This window comes from Sciurus vulgaris (genome assembly GCF_902686455.1).
Source record: "Sciurus vulgaris genome assembly, chromosome: 1".
Taxonomy (NCBI): domain Eukaryota; kingdom Metazoa; phylum Chordata; class Mammalia; order Rodentia; family Sciuridae; genus Sciurus; species Sciurus vulgaris.
The window spans coordinates 204,253,893-204,276,544 of NC_136461.1; the positions used below are offsets into that span (position 1 = coordinate 204,253,893).

Here is a 22,652-nt window from a genome sequence, read left to right on the forward strand (position 1 = left end):
TGGAGTGAATGTGTACCCGTGTGCACATGTACCGTGTGTGTATGTATGTGTACGCACACTTGTGCATTGTGCTTTGCTGTGTGTACGCACATGTGTGTTGGGGGTGGTTGAGGACTGGAGATGTGGGTGAGGGTCAGGTAACACAGGGCTGAGCTAAGATATTATTATTTGTAAAACATTGAAAGGATTTCACGTGATCATACAGGAATTTTAGGTGGATCATAGCGGCTGCTATGTGAAGTCAGGACAGGAGAAAGCAGGGGATGGGAGGCAGGGAGACCTGGAAGACATTATTGCTGTAAACGATGGTGGTGGCTTGTGAGATTCAGGGACAGGGCAGTGAGGAGGGAGCTGGGCAGAGTTAAGAGATATTCAGAGGGTGTGACTGAGTTCAAACCGTGACTTCCGATCCATGGTCATTGGTCCCACAGAACAATTCCCTGAGCATGACTTCTGTCCAGGTGTGTGGCTACCGGCTTCTCTTTGGCTGCTTCTCCTGATGTCTGTGAAATGTGTTGTCACTGGGGTGAATGTGGTGTCACTGTGTAAACACACCCTGAGACTGAGTGACTGTGTTAATCAAGGCAATCAAGCTAAGTTGTTATGACAAATAACCTCCAGATTTCAGTGGCTTAATGCAATTAAAATTTTTTCCTTTGACACAAAACCCAGTGTGGTTGAGCAGATGACTTTTATCTGAGCTTAGGTGACTCAGATATCTAGCTGCCTTCCCAAATTAGTAGCCTGATGCTCCCTGAGCCTTGGAAAGTCTCTGCTGTCTTCTGCATGCAGCCACAGAATGGCCAAAGGGAAAGGACACAGAAAATTCTGTTGGGTATTGGAGGGGCCACGTCTGGTGCTGGCATGGATTGCATGTGCCTGCATTTCACTCTTCAGAACTCATGACCTGGATCATATTCAAAGATTGCAGAAAATACAGTTTGACCATGTGCACAGAAGAAGCTGGATGGGGTGAGTCTCTAGCCAAAGTCTATCACGCTGGGAACAGCAGCTGGATAAAGCAAAAGGGGAGATTCATGCTAATAATACTCTTTCCCTCCACCCTGAACGTCCTGGGTCTCCCGTTCCTTCACTAGTACCTGCATCTCCTAAGGGAGGTGAGCAGAAAGCTGCATGTGTATGGAAGACTGCCTCCTCTCCTGGTTTTGCTGCTGACCCAGGAGGCACTGGGGCAGCCGTGGCCAGCAGGGTGGAGTCAGTGGCAGGAGTCCTCGGTGCCCCTGAATCCAGGTTCTCCCGAGCTACTAGGCCTCTCATTCCTCGTCCTGCCACTTACTGGGCAGGTCCAGCCAAAAATCGCTCTTTGATTCCTGGTACGTGAGTGGGTCTTCGAGATCCCCAACCCTTTGAGAGAGAGGGCCGCACAGTACAGGAGGAGGGTGCGGGCACAGGCTCAGGGGCATGTGATGAAAGGCAAGGCCCCTGCTGGCCAGCAGGACAGGTGACTCTGCAACTGAGCTCTGCCAACTAGTCCTTCCCTCTTGTTGGCCCAGCAGACACATGGATGCTCTCTGCGGGGCTGGGCTCCTAATCCAAATCCACTCTCTAACAGACATTGGCTGTTTGACTCTGGGAAGCCCCTTTGCCATCCTAAGCTTCTGTTTTCTCATTTCTGAGTTGAATTTGAGGATTTCCAAAAGGCTCTGGACTCTCCTCTTTCATGCCTCTGCATGAAAGGAAGAGGTTGAGCAAAGCAGCAGATTTCTTGCCTCTGTCTTTACAGAGGAACGCTTAGAGACATTGTCATTTCCAGAAGACTTGGGATCCAATATGCCGTTGAGCAAAACATGGTCTAGGAATGAAGAGTCTGGTCTACAGCCACTCATCCAATATGGCTGGGTCACGGCCACCTTGCTCCTGTGGCCCTGCTCTGTCTTGGCAGGACCATGTGGGTGAAATGCAGGTCTCACGGTTCAAGAGGACTCCTTTGCTCCTCATGGGAGAACATTCGGGGCCTGACTGCTGGTAAATTTTCATCTAGGATCAGAGCTCTGGAAGGAACAAGGAAACTGAGGGAGAGGGAGTCACCAGCTCACCAGCCACTCAGAAGAGACACACATTGAGGGTAAAAAGATGTCACTGGGTTTAAGCCAGAGTGTAGAGCAGACCCTGCCCATCCCTTCTCCTCTCTTCCAGTAGAGCTCACTGATTTTCTGGAAAAATGCCCCCTTTCTCTGTGTGTCCCTGTAGTTTCGTTGGGATTGGCCTATTCATTAGCTTAGTAAGAAGCCAATCACCCTAATCATGAGGATTGGCTTGAAGATGATCAAAGGTATTTCCTGGGACTGACAGGAGAAAACGTCTCTCTTGGAGTTATTCAGAAAAGAATCTTGAGAAAGGAGCTGTATAAGAGGACTCCAGATAAGAAAGTCAAGGAACCGAGTCCCGAGGACTTATTTATGACCCTGGTTCCTGCCATTCCTGAGCCTCCTGTGAACAAGGGATCCCTTGCTCCCCTCCTGGTTGAAGGTGGTTTAAGCAGGCAGGAAAAGGGTCTGTCTTTTGCAACTGAAATGACAGAGGATCTGAGATTGCCTAAACCATTTGAGCAATGACAATTAGGTTGGTGATAACACTTCTCTGAGCCCCTTTGAGGTACCCCACAAACACTGTCCCCTTCTCTCCTAACAACTCACAAGAGATGTCATTATCAACATCATAGAGCTGCCATAACTGAGGTTCTGTTATACTGAGTGACTGGACCAAGTTCAAATGTCTTATTAGTAGTGGAAGCAGGGATTCAAGTCCAATTCTGCTTACAGCAAAGCTGTGGGCTTGTCACTCTTTCACATGATCTCTCCTGAAGAAAAAGACTGAATAAACATGAGGACAGAGGAAAACCAGAGAACACAGTCTGTTTAGATTCCAAATCTCTGAATGATTCTGCATCAAGCACACAAACATCTGGAGGAGGGGCTATTATTACAGGAAAGAAACAGCTAAGAGACAAGCAAGGAGCACCCTGGAAAGAAGCAGCCGCCTCAATAGGAGGAGAGAGCAAGAGAAGGTTGATTTTGTGCCTAACATTTTGTCAGGACTTTCTGGTGCATCAGTAGAAATCAAGGGGACCTAATTTGCTACAAGGATATGGTCAGACTTGTAGATCTGAGGTGACGGGTTTAGCTGAGTTTCTGAGAGGGGCTTTGAAAAGTGGAGGCCAGTTAGTCTTCAGGTCTCTACCTCTTGTTCCCTCTTCTCTCTGCTTGTCTGCCTTGCCTTTTCCTTCCTCTGTGTACAGGCTTCCTGTCTGCAGTTTCTGGGGTAGACAGTGACTGTCCTTCCTGGTTGGCATGTTACATGGAGAACCACATCTTTAGGGCTGACTTCCCTATCAATTCCCGGTTTCCACCACCCCAGACTTCTCTGGAGAGGGTAAGTGGTTGGCTTGGTGTGTAAGCTGTCTGCCCTGGAACCCTTGTCCTGGGTCTTACTGGAGCAAAGTGGGCAGGAGTCATGCCAGGCTACAGAAACCAGTGCTTGTGGGGTTGGGCTCTCTGATGTGCTGTCTAGAGCCCTGGTGACATTTCCTTCTGACACCATCTTGCCAGTGGTCATGCCTTCTATGGAGAAGCAGTACTTCCTTCCCCCAAATGGAACATCTCCAAGATCCCCTCTAGTTCCCAGAATCCGTGGGGACTGGTCCAGGCCTGCTTTGGGCTTTGGAATCACGGCTCAATTTCTCCCCCTCCTGACTGTATATTCTGTCTTTCTGTCCTACAAAAATCACTCTTGAATATATGTCCTGCCTAGAAATTTCTACCTGAACAAGATTTCTGGAGAAACTGACCTGTGTCAAGTAGTTCTAAGAATTGTCTGAGGCTGAAGACACTAAGTTGAGATTCTGGGAATGGGTAAGCTAACACTTGTCTGGCCATGAGGACTCCATTCCTGGTGGAAGGTGGAGACCAGAGTAATGGAATAGTTCTATGTTGAGCTGGATAGTTACAAGCAGGAGGTATTCTTTGGCTGGTGCAGTACAGCAGGCACTTGTAAACATGAGGTAAAGACTAAATATAAGGACAGTGTGTTGGAGTGGTGATTACACAGCTCAACTAGACTCAGGAAAATGGAAATGAAAAGGCCAGAGTGATTAACTGGCAAGCAAGAGTTAAGCAGGGAATTCAGGCAGCCCTGGCCTGCACATAGGCTTCCATCGCCTGCAGCAGGAGGGTAGAGAAAGCTGAGGCCTTAATCGTCAGAATTCTTGACCTCCAGAGGAAGCCAAACTCTCACTCAGGCAGGTCAGCTATGCCGAGGCCAGGGCTTGGCCGGGAAATAGCTGGGTTAAACGCCACCAAATCTCTAGCCTCCAGACTCCCCTGACCCTGGGCCACTCCTCCTGTTAAGAGTTGGCACTCCTCTGCTCGAACATAACATCAAGGCCTTGACCCTGCGAGGGAACATGAGCACCCCTCAGGATCCCTGCTCCCTGGAGGTTTCTGTCTACGCAGGGTCAGAAGAGCAAGTGATTTGCCCAAAGCAATTCAGTAGTGCTGCCAGATTTCAGATCCACGAATGTCGGTCTTCAAAGCTATTTGCATCCTGCTGTGTTTCCTATTTAACACAGATTTTTATAATTGATCTGTTGGCAAAATGTCTAAATTAACAGGCAGATAAAAATTAGGCTTATAGATGACAATTTCAGCTCACAGCTGGAAACAGTTGGAATAGTATGTACAGAAAAAGATGCTAGGTGTCATCCATCCCTCCATCCATCCATCCATTCCTCCATTCTTTGACATGTTCATTTAACAAACTTTTATCAAGCTCTTACTCTGCCCGTCCTAGGTGAGGTGCTGGGGATAGAGATTCTGATTTGCAAAATGCATAGTCCTGGGGGACAAAATGACATGAACACAGGTAGGTGAAATAAATTGCTTTAGGTTGACAAGCAATGATTACAGCTTCCACTTCAAACCCATGAGAATAACTAAGCATCATTTCTAAAGACACAGGCCATAGCGCTACTATGGCCCCAGGGTCAGCCATGTGCTGGCAGAACTGGCACAGAACAGGCAGTAAAATGGGTAACACTGTCTTCCTGGGGTAAGCCCAAATACGTGTGCAGACCTAAGGACCCTGTGACCAAGGTGCCCGTGCTCTTTGTGTGGTGGCTGGGTCAGATTAAAGCCTCCTTGTCAGGATCCAAGCAGCACATGGTGACTTTTCCATTCTAACTTCCTCTTTGGCAAAGATGTCCAGTGCTCATGAGGACGAGAAGCAGGACTCCTGCATTGAGACATGAAGTGCACTTTGTACTGGGTGCTAAGAAACACGGGGGGTCTGAGACATAGGGATGTCGTCAACATGTCTTTCTCTTTGTACTCTTTCCCCATCTTGGGTCACCAGTCATTGATACCTGCCAATCTACTCAGCAGGCACACGTCAGAGCCTCTAGTTCTGAGAAGTTCCTGTGTCAAGGGCAAACACACTGGATTTCAGGTTCTGTGAGATGATGAAGAGAAGAGGATTATAGGCAGAGAAGGAAGATCAAGAAAGAGAGACAGCCAATAACCAATTGACAGATGGGTGTGGATGGCATCATCTTCCAGTCCAGAGCCTCGGCCCTGAGTAGCGCAGAGGCTTTGGGATCCAGTCGTGAACAAGTCACGGAGTCGCTGCCCCGGCCATGCCTCCCACAGCCCAGGCATTTCCCAGAATGCTCCTGCTGCCTGAAGAGCTACTGGAGGGCCTCCCTAAGCAGCCACACTCCCCATGTCCTGCTTGAAGGCCTCTTTGATTTTGCTTTACCTAGCAGTGGACCCCTCTGCCCAGCGGGTTCCCTTCTGAGTTGTTTACTCCTCAGAAGAAGCTGTGTGTGGACGAAGGTGGGGCCTCACCCAGGACTGAAGCAGGAACTCCTAGCACAGGGCCTGGTGTTGGTTGCACTTGACCTTAGCTATGGAAGTAGTGAAGACTGGAAGGAATCAGAGTGAGACTCAAGGTGCCGCTACTCCAGGCAATCCTGGGCTCCTCTGTAGCAGGGTTCACGAGAATGGCAGATGAGATGAGTGGATGAGATTGGTGGTTCTCACCAGAGATGTTCACCAAAGTAATTGGGGGAGTCTTTTTAGAAGTCTGGCCCCACCTCAAATGAAAGACTACGACTCCAGTATTTGGCCTTCCAGGTAGGTAGCTCTGTATTAGGAATCAATCCCTGGGCAGAAGGGCTCTTGAGTCCCTCTTATTTTGTGCATTTAATGAATTCTATTTTGCTCTGTTGATTTCATTATTAAAAATACCAGGAAGAAGTAGCTCCCCCTAGGGATGCTTCCTGGTCCCAAGGGTCTGCCTGAATTTGCCTCAGCAGACGCAGATCCTCAAGATATTTAAAATTTGACTGTTGTCCTTACTCAGGCTGCTTCCTGTGACTTTTACTTGGTAGAGCTGACTGCCAGCTGTTCAGAAGTGTCCCAGGTCAGGAACTTCTTCCTCACACCCACCGTTCCCTCCTGCAGATCTAGCGAGTGATGACATTCATAGTTCCTGGTCAATAAGTCCTTGGTCCCCATTTTATTTGCTTCTTTTCCCACATTGAAATGCAAACAAATTCAGTTGCTAGCGCGTTCCTACCCATTAGAAATAGAACTGGGTGTGAACCAATATTCCAATGAACTAACTACCCATGGCTCTGGAAAGGTGCTCAACCCAGAAGTTTCAGGCAAATGTGACAACCTTATTGTCCCCTGAAGAGGACATCCATTTCCAGAAGCCTACAAACATCACTGGGTAGAGGGTGTAAGCAAAGGAAACGAGGCTCGTTCCCTGACTGCTGGTCTGGGGCTTTCCTCCTCAGCCCTGGACAGAGGTCCTCCCCTTGCACAGGTGGAGACTCCGAAGCTCGGGGCAGTCACATCGGCTCTGCGGACCAAGTCTTTTTGATTGTGCCCACCTTGGAAATCCTGCGCAGGGAACCTATTTGTTGTCTCCTGATGCCAAACCTATACTCTTTCACTTACAGAAATTTGGGGGCAAGGAAACTCATCCAGCTCCTCCTTCCTGCTTCCATGGTGGCTTCCTGCATGGAAGGAGGCAGTGGTGGTCACCAGTGCAGTTGCAATTTTTCCTCCACATAGCTTCGTAGTCAGAGGTCAAAACCATCCTCATTCTCATTTCCCTTTGACCGCCTCCATCTTTGCTAGAGCTGGGTGGACAAGGAAATTCAGGGTCTGTTGCATCTGTCCAACCAATTTGCAACCTCCCCAGGCTCCACTTCCCTTCAACTTACCCAGGGGGTGGATGGAAGCTTTAGGTTCCAGGATTTGCTGGATGCCCATTTGACACACCTGTGCAGTCACTGTCATATTCTGCATTTGTGATGAGGCACAGGGATTCAACTTCTTCATTAAGTGGGACTTTTCCTGCCATCTGGTATTAGGCTATTTCTACAGGCCCCTTGGAACCCTGGGATGATTGACAGACTGAATCCAGGCAGTGCTGTATGTGTGGCCTTGTACCACCAGAACAGCACTCAGTCTTGGCCTTAACGGCTGTGCTGAGAAAACACAGGTCCAGAGGAAAGGGCAGGGGAGACAGTAGCAAGGATACAAACGGCACCCACATGCAGTGATGGAACTGCTGACACGTTCACGTCCATCAAATCTTGTGCCCTACTCCATTCTGGGCACGTCCAAGAGCTTTTCATCTGGCTAGACTTTGTTCTGGTTGCAACCAAGAATGCATTGGTCCTTATGGCTGTGTCTGGAACAAATTCACCGCTGAGTAAATAATAGAAATGATTGTTGTTATGACTTACAGGATGCTCAGCAGAACTGTCCCTAGGGGGATGCCTTGGAGATGACCTGGATGGGCCATGCCTTTTGGTGGAAACCAAAACATGACAGGCAGTGAGCCAGTCTGTGAGAATGAGGGCAAAGGAGTCCCAAAGACTTGAGCTGGCCACTTTGGGTAGATCCTTGGGAAATGGAGTGGGCTGGGAGAAGCAGGGAGACCTTGACTAAGTTGTCACTTTGCTGAGACAGTTTCTATGTCTCGTCTAATTTAGGAGTGGTCATTCTTTCCCCATGAGTTTGTCATGGGATAATGCTCTTTTGTGGAGCATCTATAAAGTATAGGCATTAAGAGATGGAATATTTAGATCAGTAAGACATCCTCTCTTCTCCAAGACCCAGCTAAGTCAGTGAGTTGTCACCCACCCCCACAGTCACCTGAAGTTAATGCTGTGAATGGGGAACTGAGCTGCAGAAGCCCACAGAAGTAGCACTTCCTTACAGTCTCATGTCAACTGTGCAAAACTCCAGGAGACAGGGGTTATAGAGGAGGCCCCAAGATGTGAAGTCATGAGCCCGAAGCCTCATAGCCAGGAGTGGCCTAGTGAGAAATTGAACCCATGTACGCTTCCCTCCCTGTTCCTTTGTGTGAATTCGCTGAGCTTGGTGCTGGTCCTGCATCATGTCATTAATGCATAAACCTACCCCCCTTCCTTCCTCTTCTCTCTGGTCCAGTTTCCTGGTTTATAAAATAACAGGGTTAAACTGGTTGGCCTCTGACATTTTGGAATTCACAGATGTGACTTGGGAAACCACTGCCAAGCACCTGTTTCTCCATTCCTGGTCTTCATCTACATTCCAGAAGCCCTATAAGGGACCTTCTTGCAAGACAGGTGAGCTATGGCCTGGTCCTTAGTTCTTCCAGGAGGATTTCAGAAGACTTAGGAGTAGGGAACCACTTCTGCAGAGAGGGAGACTTGCTTGGGACTACTGAAGTCCTGAGATATTGATTGAGAAAAGTACACTCTTAGAGAAGATTCTATAAACATTCCCCAAGAAAGAGCTAGAAGAAACCCCACATCAAATAAGAGCAGCCTGGTTCCATCGTAGCAGAAATTGACCCGGCCTACCTCCAGCGCCAGCTCCCAGCAGCTGCCCGTCCTGGTGGTAGTCTGGAGTTTGCTCAATGGCCTGGGGTTCTCCTACACACCTAACTCTTTCTTCATCTTGGACTCCATCCATGCTCTTTCCTCCCCGGAAAACCCTCCTGGCCTGCTCTCCTCTGTCTGGCACCTCTTCACCTGCAGCACTGGCTATCAAGGTACAACCTCCCCTCATCTCAACCACTGCCAAGCTCCCTGCAGTGGCTGTGAGAAGGTGCTAAGTTTCCTGCCTCCCATGGCTGGTGCGTGGCTGCTCTGCCTGAGGCCTCCTTTAGTGGAAGCTTGCTCACCACCTTCCAGGACATGTAGAAAATGCCAGAGATGTGGAAGCCCCTAGAGCAGTCCTCAGCCAGGGAGGAAGGCAGATGTGCGAGCAGTGCTCTGGCGGCCTTGTCCCTCTGGGGACAATGCCAAGGGCCTCTGTACAATGCTGCCTACTGCCCCTGAATTCATGCCCTCTGATGCTCCTCTGTGGGCTTAGGTCACCTCTTGACCACCTTCCCCTCTTACTGCAGCTTCCTGGGTCAGAATCCAAGTAAGCAAGCTGGGCCTTGGCCCAACTGCTCTCCTCATCCCACACCTGCTGTGTGTGGGGAGGTGGGTGCTAAGGCACACACTGAGCTCTGCCTACCTGGTGACCCCATCAGGAGAGAGAGCCGTGTGGTTCTTTTCTCAGAGGGTCCGTGGCACCTGTGATTTCTGCTGTCCCAGAACAGAGCAAGGGGTTACAATGGTCTGCTCATGACTGGGTCTCCCTGAGCAGGCATTGAGTTCCTGGAGTGCAGGATCTATGCCTTTCTCTTTAGACCCCCGTGCCTAGCAGATAGCAGTTGTTCTATTTCCTCTTCAGCGTCACAATTTAATAACTGCTTGGCTCAGTGTCTCTGATACCGCCGTTTACCGGTGACGAGTTCTGCTCCTTATAATGTTGAAGATTGAACACTAGAGAAGCACGCCAAGGCAAGCAGATTAAGCAGGTTTTATTTAAAGGTAATAATAAGACTTCTCCCAGCAGGAAGAAGGGGGCCATGGCTGATGTTCTAAAGTCCCAAGAAGTGAGCACACCCTACGTCTTTTATGGGTTAAATTCTCTTTTGTTCTCCAGTTCTCTCCCTCCTTATCTCTCCCTTCCTGCATTAAGTGAGAAGCCATGGGCAGGGGGAGGGCCAAGATGATTCAGGCAGATAAGAGCCCAGGGGGCATTAATTAGCAGCTCCTTGCTTGCAGTCCTTGATAAAGGCAGGTAAATTTGGTAATCAATGGCCTCCGGAGATCCTTGACATTCCATTCTTCCAGGGGCAGTCTCCAACTTCCAGAGGCAGATGGCTTCATGGCTTCATTTCCTCGAATTGACCCCATCCCCTATTTCTACACTAACTACCTGTCCTTAATTCTGGCTTCATCTCCATGTGTAAACCTGCCAGTGTTGGCCCTGAGTCTTCTTGTGGACCAGAGGTGGCCACACCCCTGCACCCCAGGCTCCTGCTGCAGGTGGGTATGATAGACCCCTGGTCACAGCCAGGCTGTAGGAAGAGCACCCCTGCCCTGCTTCTAACCAGGAGGCCTGTGTCAACTTCCGATGTTTTATAAGGCTCTGATGTGTCTCAGGTTTTTAAAGCTCTTTTCTATGCTAGAAGCTTTGGCATTGTACAAATGTGGCTTTGGAAACCAGAATTGATTAAGATGCCATGCTGAACAATGCGGGGCAGAGCATGTCACACACACGCACACACACACACACACACACACACACACAGGCACACACACAGAGGCACTGATTCTGCACTCTTGGCCAGAACTCAAGGCTTTCCACCCAAGCCCTCACACTCTGCTCAGAGGAAAAGGGTGAGAAGGCAAGGACAAGGACGTGGCCACAAGGTCCAGGATGGAGCAGGAAGGCCTGGACGGGCACCCAGTCCCACTGCACTTTGCCCCAGGTTCCTGCAACCCGTTCAAGTTCAAACACACAGCGAGTAGATGGGCTTCCATTCCCAGTCTCCCCGTGCCTTCCTCTACAAACATTTCTTTTCAGCAAAAAAATAAGTCACCTGTCAACCAAATGAGAGGAAGTTAAGTGCAGATTTTAGAGACTAAGCCAATTCTAACAGCTCTATAGCCTCAGACTCTCCAGGCCGCAGAGCCCTTGGGAGCATTTGTTGGAAACTCCATGTTCATGATGTGGATGGTCCCCGCCCACTTTGGGAACCTGGTGGGAGCAGCTGCTTGCGCTCAGGGAAGGACCCCTGTAGACACTCCCAGTCAGTTCAGCCCAGGGATCCCTGGGTCTCCCCAGCCCCAGGGGCTGCTGGGAGGTGACGGAGGCCTCTCAAGTGCCTTACAAACTGAGGTCCCAGGAAGGCAGGGACCTGCCTCTGTCACACATGCCAGGGCCGAGGCTTGGGCATGAAGCCAGAGGTTTGGTTCCTGTCTCCATATTTCCATATTCATCCTTCTCAGAGAGAGAAATGCCAGGTAAGTTCACCCACATCGCTGTCCAGGTTCAGGGCCAGTCGTGTGCTAAACGTAGGGTTTTTGAGGTGTAATTTATGTGCAATAAAATGCATCCATTTAAAATGTATGACTGAATGGCATTTTAATATGTATACAGAGTGATTCTGGTGTTTACCATCGCCAGAATCTAATTTTAGAATGTTCCTGTCACCCTAAAAAGAAACTTCAAGTTCCATTAATAGGCACTCCCCATTCCTACCTCCTCCCTGGGTAAACAGTAGCTCACTCCCTGCCTCTGTGGGTCTTCCTTTTCTGACCATCTCTGTGAATGGAGTCACACATGGCACAGAGTGGCCTTTGGAGTGGCCCTCTCCCAGGCGCATGATGTTTGCGAGGTTTACCCCTGCTGTGGAATGTGATGGTACTTTCTGCCCTCCTAATTCTGGAGTGTATCCCCAGGGCCAGCGACACTCTCCGTGTGTGTGTGTGTGTGTGTGTGTGTGTGTGTGTGTGTGTGTGCATGTGCATGTGCGTAAGGAGTGGGCTGCTATCTCCAGGGCTACTTTAGTGTCTACCCATTGTTAAGACTGAGGTGACCCACGCGCAGGGACTTTGGGTTAGCTGGGGAGGGCAGGGACAGGAAATGGGCGTCCTTCCTGCTTTAGAGACAAGGCTGGCCAAAGCAGCCCATTCTTTTCCCTCCTTATCAAGTCTTTGGCGCCGTTCCTCTAAAAACAAGAGGGTTTTCGGTCGTCCCAGCTGCAGGACACTGGGGTCTTCTCCCCTGCAGAAGTGGATTTCTTTCATGCTTGACCTGTCTGCACTGGAAAGCTTTGACAGCCTCCTTCTCATCCGGGACTCAGCACTGAGGCCTCACAGCACTGCGCAGCACGATGAAAGCCCTGGGCTGAGATGATAGGGAGGTCAGGTCAGCCCGGCACGACACCTGCCAAACCCTGTAACCCTGTCCCCTGTGAAGGCATGGGTGGCTCCAGGCTAGGCCCAGCTCCAACCTCTGCTGGGAGCAGGCTCAGCGGAGGCTGGTGCTCATCCCGGCTGGGAGACCACCACGCTAAGTCCTCTCCATCTGCTTCCAGGTTCCCAAGGGCTGTTGCATGGGAGGGAGGACCTGGGCTCATTTGTGAGGGTTCCCTTGACCTGATGGGACCACTGCACCTGAGTTAGAGGTTCTGGACAGCAGGAGGGGGCTGTGCAGGGCTGAGCCACTGGCCAGAGAGCCAGGTCCGATAGGCGATGTAGGCTCCGGTGAGGAATTCAGGTATGATCCTGGTCACATCGACTGGGAATACTCCACTTGACCTGGGGAACAGGGGCCGCTGTCTCTGGCTGGCTTCTTCCCTGTGGACAAGAGGCCCAGGATGTGGAGATGCTAGTACCCTGCCTGCCCTCTGTGGGGTCTGCAGGAGCTGACCTGGGCAACTGTTCTTGGGATGAACCCTGGGTTTGTTGCTGAGCAAGCTGAAGGCAGTTGGGATTTGTTTCTTTTTCCCTCAGTATTTTCCAATTTCCCTAAGCTCTGGGCTTCCGGGTTGAAGAAGGAAAGGGGTGGATCCCTGAGTCCCTTCTGGTGTGCTTCCGCTATCCTCAGCTCCTGTAGCCCCAGCATCTCCTCCTTAATATTCCCCGATCTAGAGTCAGTTTCATGACCCCGGTGTTTGAGAGCGACGGTGAACTTGCCGTGCTGTCTTCCTTTCAAGATCTTTTGTGCATAACAACAATGTGCACTTTCCAATTTTGCATTCCATTTTAATAAGGATGGAGTCGTGGTGCTTTGGATGAGATGGTCTTGTCTGCTAGCTGCAGGTCCTCTGGAGCTGCTCTGTTCCCTGGCTCTTCACCAGGTTAACTTTCTTCACAGCTCACCTCTTGACCCTCTCTGGGCTAGCAACCCAGAGGCGCAGATCAAAGGCTTACAGGATTTCTGGCAGTAGAGGTTTCTTAGAAACCCTTCCCTAACCAAGTGTGTAGATCTCAGAAATGGCAGGACAGAGCGGGGGAAGCTCTGGGCTCTGGGGGAGTGTCGTCGAGGATGGCCAACCTGCGTCAGCCCCAGATGGTTTCTTCTGCTCAAGAATTCCAGGAAACTCCCGCCAACCCTGCACACAGCAGCTTGGTTCTGGGTTGAGTCTATGTTGCACAACACTAGCTGATTATCTGATTCTCTGAGCTTCGGTTTTGCCCTGGTAAGATGCACATCACAACACTGACACCCTGGGGTAGCAGATGGGGCTGCTGAGCAGGGGGCAGGTGCCTCGGAAGCTGTGATTACAGTTACGAGTGACAGAAATATAGTGAAGACTCCAGACTGTTCCACACCACTTCAAGCTTGCTTGCCCTAGAAAGGCAGGAAAGCTCAATGGAGAGAAAAACTAAAGAAGACACAGTCCCTAAACTCCTTCATTCGGGATTCTGATGGGACTCAGGCTCTGCCAGAGACTGCGGACAGCAGGGAGAAGGTGGAGGTGGCAGTCCTGTGCGCCTGATGGGACCTTTCTTGGGGCGGTGCCCAGGCTTCCTGGGACAGTCCTGGTGCAGTTTCTAGCATCTGGTTCTCATCTCAGAAGCTAAGTGCAGCCCCAGGGCCAGGGTGCATATGGGAGGTTCTCTCCCCGCATCTGAGTTGGAGCTGAGCATCTCTGTTCTCACGTTGTTTCCTGACATGGAGAATCCAAGTCTGATCTCCAGCCTTCTGACGTGTGAGCCAAGTCTTGCTGCCTAAATGAGCTCAACTTCCTTTTGTTTCCCAATCTGCAGCCAGAACCTCGAGCAACACATTTGCCTGCGACCAATCCTGTGCTGACGACTGAGACCTGAAATGCTGCTTGGAATAGCACAGGACTCCCTGAGTGTGGATGGCAGAAGGGCAGGCTCCTACAGCTCATTAATCTGGACACTTTATTTTACAGAGAGGGAAATCGAGAGCCAGTTTGGGGGCAATAACTCCCCAGAAGCTCACAGCTTGATGTCTGTAGCGTATTGAGCGTTTGCTCCCACCTGCCAGGCTGTGTGCTCAGCAACGATTTGTCATCTCAGGTTCTGCCTTCAGGAGTCCGGAGGGACAGTCCTTGCCATCCCTCTACAGGAGGGAAGTGAGGCTCAGAGAGCCGAAGAGATAGTGTATGGCGGGACTGGGACTGTGGCATAGACCTACCGCCAGAGCCCAGGATTTAATCCAGACATGCAGCTGCCTCTCAGGACACGGCTTCTTACATCAGCCCTTCCTAAACCTAAGTAATCGGTTTCCAGGTTTCCAGGTGATCAGGAAAGGGGAGGGAAATAGGAAATGCAAGTGCACCCCTCTGCATCGAGAGAGGTCTTGGGGTGCTGAACCAAGGTAGTCTCACGAGGGTTAGCTCTCCAAGAGCAGGTGAAGCCCTCACTGTCCAAGGAGCCAGGTTGGCGCACGAGCGGAGACAACACTGTCTCCGTGACACAAAGAGCGTCTTCCATGCGTCAGAGAACTCGGAACCCTCCTGGCCGCCCTCCTCCCACCCGCCCGCCACAGGGAGAGCAATCGCTGGGGTTCTGGGTCTGACCTGGGACTGGATCGGGCCGCCTCTACCAGTGCCCACATGGGGACTCCCAGCTCGCGGGGTCTGGTCAGCTCTTCTGGTGGCCGTCCCCACCCCCACTCTGTGATTGCAGTGGTGAGCACCCTGAAGTCATGAGAAGGGGCACAGGGGTGCAGAATGCCGTTGTTTCTGGGGAACCCCAAGTGACCCTCATGACTGGGAAGCTGGTGCGTTGCAGAAGGAGAGGCCGTAAGGTGGGAAGAGAGGAGGGACAGGCCACACGGCACCTGTGTAGCTTGAAGGCCTGAAGCCACTCGGCACCGTCCGAGATAGAGCGCCCCCGGCTGGCAGGGCCCGCACGGCGCCGCGGCCAGGCCTGTGCTCTCCCCACCTTCCTGCCTCTCTCATCCCGGGTGCCTTTTCTCTCTAAATCTTCCTGCCGTGGTGATTTTAACAGCCTTTCCTCAGGTCCACATGTCAAAGGAGGAGGAACCTGTAACCCACCATTCCCCCCATCCCAGAATGCTCTGCAAACAAAACCCCCGCCCTGGCCGCAGCTCGTTCTTGTTGCTTTCACACCATCAGACCACGCGGCCACGGAGCGCCCCGGACCTGGGAGTCTCAGCCTGTTGGTAGGCGGGGGAGGCTCAGAGCTCCGTGATGTGTACAGGGCAGCTCAACGTCCCAGCAGTGAGACCTGGACAGTGTGACCCCAGGCGGGCGCCCCTCCAGGGCTGGGAGGTGAGGCAGCCTTCCTCCCCTTGGCCTCGCCCCATGTCCCCTGAAAGCCTCCGGCCCGTGCCCTGCTAAACAGGGTCCCACAGACCCAGCCGATCCTTCTCTTGGGCTTGCTCTCCTCGCTGGCTCTGGGCCTTCCCATGTGCTGGAGAGATCCCGAGAACACCCTGAGGACCTGACGTAGCTGTTCCCAGGGGACAGTGGAATAAATGCCGCTGGCTAGGAGGAGGTGCGCACGCCGGGAAGCCTGCTAGAGCCGCAGCGCAGCCCGCGGCTGGGTTCCTCAGACCCTCACCTGTGAAGTGAGGAGCTGGGCACAGTCTGCTTTCGCCCTGACCTCTGTGGATCTGCAGCCCCAGCAATGAAGGAAAACGTGCTGCAGGAGGGCCGGTTCCTGCTTCGGTTATGCTCGGTGGGTCAACACAGAACTACGCGTCACCTGTGGGAAAGGCGGGGGGTCGTGGAGCCCCAACTGCAGCCAGCAGGGGCATCAGCTCGTCAGCTGCGGAGGTAAGAATGGCTTTGTCTCCCATTGGCCTTGGCCCTGTTCTTCCAGGAGTGAGACCCAGCTCTCCTTTTATCTGCAAGCCATTCTTCACGGGTGGCTCTCCTGGCTCCTATTTTATACATAAGTGATCAGTGTTCAGTGAGGCTGAGCCGCTTGCCCAAGGCCACACAGCCAGGATCTGATATGTCCAAGATTTAGGTCTAGATATGCCCAATGCCAGTCTGCTTTTTCCCATCCATCAGTACACTCTGTGCCTTGTGTTTCCTCTCCAGCAGAAGCCAAAATGTGACAATTACGCATGTATTTTGTTTTTAAAAACCCAACATCAGCAATTAATTTGAAATTATCTCTAAAAAAGATTTCTCAACTAAGAACAGAAATCCTGATTTGAAAATGTAAAGTTCCTAGAACAGTTCCAGGGGCACTTATAAGGTCTTTTAATGCTTTCTTCCTGGACTTGGAACAGCCCTCGAGAACTGCTTTGATGCCTGCAAAGGTGACCTCAGGCCTTTCCTGAGATTAGCCCAGAGCAGATAAGGATAAAGTGTTTTCATTAAGGCAATTAGAGCTAGCCAGGGATGCTGTCCTCCTGGGGGTCACTGCCGCTGGGCCACTGTAGCTATAAGCCCAGGGCATTGGACAGCCATAAGACCTTGGGGTGGAGGAGGGGATAATTCTATGCCTTAATCGTGAGCGCAGGAGACCCTCCACTGCACTGAGCGGAGATTTCATCGTTCACTGGTCTATTTTGATATTGCTTGTAATTCACTTTCTTATGTCTTTCTAATGTCTAGTTATCATGTGGCACATTCTAGGACTCAATGAAAAGCAATTTGAGATGAGAAAGGTACCAAACAGTGCCCAAGGGCTCCTAGTTCTGACACTGTCCTCTTAAATCAGGGACCTCTTTAAGATGCCTCACTGAGTGCCTGTCTGGAGATAGAGTCTGTGGCAGGCGATAGACATCAAGGTGGATCATGGATCGTGTGCATGATGTGCTGACATAACTGGCCTTTCTCCTCTGCTTCGTGGGTACCCTTCAAACCGTTTTAAGAAGCAAATTGACATCATCAGAGTTTCCTCATATGTAGACAGAAGGAGCAGACTGGGGGCAGGGAGGTAGATGGGGAGAGGCAGAGGGAGACATACCTGGTTGGCTCTGCAGTGTCTCCGCAAGAGCAGGCCTGACTTGTCCACCCACTCTACTCCCAGGGCTCAGGACGTTTCCCTGCATAGGCCCACCTAAAGATTCATAAAGTGGTTGGATGATGGAGTTGTAGTGACCCCAGCAAAGGGGTCAAGTGCCAACCAAAGCCTTGGAGGAGAAGAGAGTTTTGAGAAACAGGATGGAAGTCAAGATCTTGGTTATTGATGGAAACAGGATTTGAGAGCAAAGAGAAGACTGAGAGACCTCCAGACTCCTAGCCTGGGGACTAGGGCCTCTTTCTCTCAGGGAGATAGTGGGCCAGGGTGAGGTTGAGATGTCTACAAGACTGGTGGGTGGGAGGTCGCAGATATGACCCACTGGCTGCCACTTCCCCTCAGCCCTGGCCCTATACACACATGGTTCCCTCTAGACCAGAAGCACTTCCTCCTCTCAGCAGTTGCCCCTTCTTTAGCCTTGGATCTGGCTCCACCTCACTTCCCTGGAAGTCCTTCCTGTAGCCAGCTACGGCAGACTTCCAACAGACTGGCTTCTCCCCTCTGGCCATGGGTGCTACAAGTGCAGTTAGTGGATTAATGTCACCTCTCCCTCAAGAGGTCATCTCTAGAAGGCCAAGATGTGTCTCTGGCCACCGGCCTGACACATGAAAGTCACTCAGCAAACATTTATTGAGTAAATAATCGAATGAATGAATAAATGCCCGCTCATGTAGACAAATGCATGAGCAAATAACCTCGGAGGGACATCTCCTAACACAGTATCATTTACACCTCACCCAGCTTCTCAGATGCATCAAAGGGCTGTGACAGGACACTTGAGTCCTCAGCTTGAGTCCAGTTTCCTGCCACGTAGTCAGTGTCTAGGAAGTCCTTGTTCAGGGGTTCCTGGCTTTTCTTACATCTTATTTGAAAGACTTTTAGGCAAGGAAATGCATTTTGGGGGAACTTCAGTTTTCTTATTTATTAAAATGGGAATAAGGACATCGATCTCAGTCATATTTTAAAAATGGGAAATTGGTGAGACAACCTATATCAGTACTAGGCACACAGTAGACACTCCATAAATGTTTCTGATAAGCAACTGGGCTAAACATGTAATGAAAGTCTGCAAAATTTGCAGAGGATAATTAATAAGAAATGAGTGTGGCCCCAAGGATACCCCAACCCTTCGACATGAAAGAGAACACACACACACACACACACACACACACACACACACACACTCACACTCACACCCAACCCCTAAACCTCCCTCTACATTTCCATCTGCTTTCCACAGCTGGTCACACTCTTGTAGAGTCTGGGGTCTTACTGTGAATAGGTTCCAACTCTTCCCACTGTGACTTGAGTTTGCGAATCTGAGTTGATCCCAGCCCTTACACAAGACCCTCAGAAGATGGCCTGTCCCTCCGCTCTGTTTGCCTCTGTCTTCTCAGCTCTGCACAGGGCTTAGCACTTGGTAGCTTGTCTGTGCAAGGACAAAGGACAAGAAGAGAAGAAGGGAGGGAGCGAGGGGGAAGAGAGCGAGGGGGAAGAGAGCGAGGGAGGGTGGCTCATTGCTGATGCTGCCTGGTGCCTTTTATTCACAACGACCACTCTGTGGGGCCCCCAAAGGTTGGCTGGGGCTTGTGGCTGCGGGTGGCCTGATGTGCAGGAAAGCTGCTCTTGCGGCTGCTCAATCCCCTGGGCATCCTGGCCACCTCCTGCCCTGCCAGGCTCTGTTCGAGGACGCGAGGACTCTGAGGTCCTCTAACAGATGGTAAGGCAGCAGAACCCCCTCTTCCACCCGCACAGCAGCCTAGAGTTCCTGTTGTCTCTGCAGACCATGGCCTTCTCCTGAGCCAGCCCCTGGCCATCCCGGCACGCACAGAACAGGCCTCTGTCTCCCGCCGGCCTCTGCCTTCTCCCTCCTCCTGCACCAGTCAGCTTGTCAGCTCTGAGCAGAAGGTCATCTTCGAGGATCTCAAATGGTTGGTGTAGGACTTCCTGTGTTCAAATCCCCCAGCTCTGCCCCTTACTGACTGTGTGACCTTGAGTAAATGACTTGACTTCTCTTAGCCTCAAGGTTTTTCATCTGCAAGATGGGGAAATGTACCCTCCTCATCCATCATGGTTTGCAAGGTGGTAAAAGCAGGTGCTTACAAAAGATCCAGGCTCAGATAGGGTGGCACTGCCTAAGTGAGTCTTCCCCACCTTCCCTGCTCTGTGGTCATGCTTCAGAAATGTGCAAGCTGTCGCCTCCTGTCCCTGAATTCCTCTCAGGCTCTGCACATAGCAGGCAGAGGGTCTTCGCCTCAGTAAGCATCAGCTTCACGTGGGGCACATGTCCAAACTCAGGCTCTCCCACATGCTTTTTAAGATGCTAAAACCTCAGTGGCTGGAGTCTGTATTCACAGCCCGATCTCGGGGTGGTCGGAAAGACCTAGTGCCAGTAAGACCTGTGGTCTCCCTTTCCCTAGCTGGAAGGCTTGTGGGTTAGTGGTGTGGACAGAAAAGAATGAAGGGGGTGTTTCCTAAAGGCCCAGGAGATGGAAGGGAGCTTCTTTGCCTTGTCTTCTCTTGCTCTATGGCAAATGTTGACAAAGCTTCTCTCTCTGGTGGCCCATAAAATGACTATTGTGCTTAAATTGCAGAGCTTAAGGGAAGTTCCAGGTCACGTTGGCCCGGGCAGCTGTAATCCTGGTGCTGCTGATCCAAGGCTGCTGGCACAAGGCCGCCCTGGCAGCTGGAGGCTCCCTCTGGGGTGGCCACGTTCTAAACGCCAGCAGTGGGCTCCTAGAGCCTGCGGAGGAGGACTTCCTGGTGGTTCCAGGAACTCGATTCTGGAGGACTGTCTGTATCTTCTGATCAGCACCAGGGAGTTGTTCTGAGTCCCTGGAAGCTTTGAGGGCATCCCTTCCTGAGTGGGTGAGTGACTGTCCTCTCCCTCACCTTCCCACTTGGGATCCCAGGACAGTTTCCAGGAAGAGAGTGGAGTGGCCCAGTGGACCCTCGGGAGGGAGAATGAGCGAGCACAAATCCCAGAGTTCTTAACCAAGGTCCGGGCCCCTTCTTTTGGCTGTTTTGTTGTTTCGGGAACATTGAAGAGAGTACCACCAAGTCGTACGTGGGATTTAGTTCATTGCCCATGGAAGCTTTATTTTACAAAAAGTTTCTAGAGAAAGAGACCAAAGGAGGGAGGAGGTTGGGAGTCAGAAAGCAGAGCTGTGGGTTCGAATCTGATGCTTCACAGTTCACACTCCACACTCCTCCCAGGCGGAGCCTGACTGGGCCACATCAGGACTTGCAATTCTCCCCTTGGACACCTTGATAAGCAGGAGGACACGCAGGCTGCTTTATCTCTTTCATGGTAAGATTATGTTCCCAGGCTCAAGGGAGGAAAGATAAACATGTATGCATATCCACATGCATACACCCAGCTCTCCGCACATGCACAGGTGTCCGTGCATGTGCCCAACACCCACTGACCCACATATATGTGCGTATTCACATCCTGTGTATTATACACATATGAAACACTTCATGTAATCATGTGTCATTTACTTACACTTCTGTGTACGTGTGTCCGTACGCGTGACACCGTCTGTATCATCTACATGCCTGTTCCCATCTGTCCCTCTGATCCGCATGGCAGTCAGCTTGGGCTCCCAGGCCCCTCACTGCGTGGTCAGCCCTCACCCACTGAGCCTGCGAGGCGATCCCCAGCAGTACTGGCCTCCCAGCCTCTCCACCTCTGTCCATCATGCTGGCGCCCCTGCTTTTCCGGCTGCCACTCACCTGGGCCACACTGTTGAGGGACAAGCGCCTGCACAGTTGCTCCTGCTAGAGGACAGGCCCCAGAGCTGCTGAGGCACTGGGCCTTCAGCAGAACAAATTCAGTCCTGCTGTCCCAAAGGGCGTAGAGCAGAGCAAGCCTGGGCGGCACACACCACCCGGTCCCACCCGGGCCCATGGCCGTGTCCAGGTTGGGCCTTCTGCAGGCCCTGCCCACGGTGGGCCCTAGTGCATGCTGCATCTGCCCCCTCACTTCCAAATATATGCAAGGCACAAGGCTCCCACAGAGCTCCACATTCTTCTCGTAGATGTCTTGACTTCCACCGAAATCCTGCGTGGAAATCACACCCTGCAGATGACGGGAAAGATCCGAAACAAATCACAGAAGGTGCCTGGGGAGCCAGGAGGCAGGATACCAGGGCTCGCATCCGTGGTCGAAGACTGAGAGAGGGAATGAGCTTTCCTGCTGTGACCCAGCGGAGGAGCAGGCTCTCGGCTCACCCTCCAGTGGCCTGACTCAGCGGTGGCCTTTTGTCTGAGTGCTCCCTGCAGTTGGCAGAGCTGGGGCCACATGGCTCTTTCGGCTCCAGGGCTGCATTCTTTGTGTGGTGGCTGGTCCTCTCTGAGTCGAAACCAGCAGTGGGAAGCTCAGAGCTGCAGGGCCCAGGCAGCCTCCAAGGTTGTTTGTGTCCGAGGCCGGGACGCCATGGGTGAGGGCAGCCAAGGGAGAGGATGGAGCTGGCCACCTGGGGAGCACTCGCCTCCCGGGGCAGCTGCGCCCAGCCCTGACCTGTCTGCAGCTCCGGGAAGGCGCCGGCTCTCCAGATCCGCAGGAGACGTGAAGGAGTCACACGCTGGGGATTTGACGTAAGGTTTCCCGAGTCAGCAGCTAATTCAAAGAGCGCGTGTGCGCGTGTGTGCTTGCCTTCAAACTATACTCGCTAAATAAAATGCAGATGTTTGCAGAATCAGGCTGGAAAGCAACCACTTTGCTTTCTCTGCTGTTGACTATTTTAAAATTTGATGAGTGTGTTCTGTTGAGGTGATTAACAGAGGTAATTTGTGTGTGTTTGTTTTGTAGATGAATTTTACCAACCTGGCTCCGCTACCCCAGGCCTCCTCTGACTGACTCTGGGTCTCCGTTGAAGAACCCAGGGCAGAGGCAGCCTGCGTTCTTGCTAAGAAGGATGGGAACAAGCCCTGGGCCAGGTGGGGACAGGGGCCTGAGCCTGGCTGTGGCTACCGCCCAGCACTGCACCTCTGCTCTTCAGTGAGCCCTCGGGCGGAGCAGCGCAGACGCTCTGCCTCCGGGCCCTCACCCAGGATGGTGCTGTGCTTGTGCGGCTGCTGCAGGGAAGACCCTGTTTGCATCTGGCACGTGCCTAGGGCAGTCCCTAGACAAGGAAGGGGGCTCCATTATGGTAGCCACAGGATCAACTGCATGACTGGTGGGTCCTAGTGAAAAGGAGGATGTGAGTTTATTAAAAAATTATTAAGGTTCAATGCAGGGACAGTATTCAACAGAGCCAGGAGGCCTTCTAAGCACAGGGTCCTGTGTGACTACCCAATT

The 22,652-nt window shown here is 51.7% G+C and overlaps 1 long non-coding RNA gene across 1 annotated transcript; it reads left to right on the forward strand.

Annotated features, from left to right (window-relative positions):
• The first annotated feature begins 895 nt into the window (after positions 1–895).
• Positions 896–16,001, forward strand: LOC306638106. The gene is made up of 5 exons (XR_013757356.1): positions 896–972; positions 3,260–3,393; positions 7,789–7,868; positions 8,487–8,644; positions 14,141–16,001. It is a non-coding gene; the product is annotated as an uncharacterized lncRNA (long non-coding RNA).
• Positions 16,002–22,652: the final 6,651 nt, after the last annotated feature.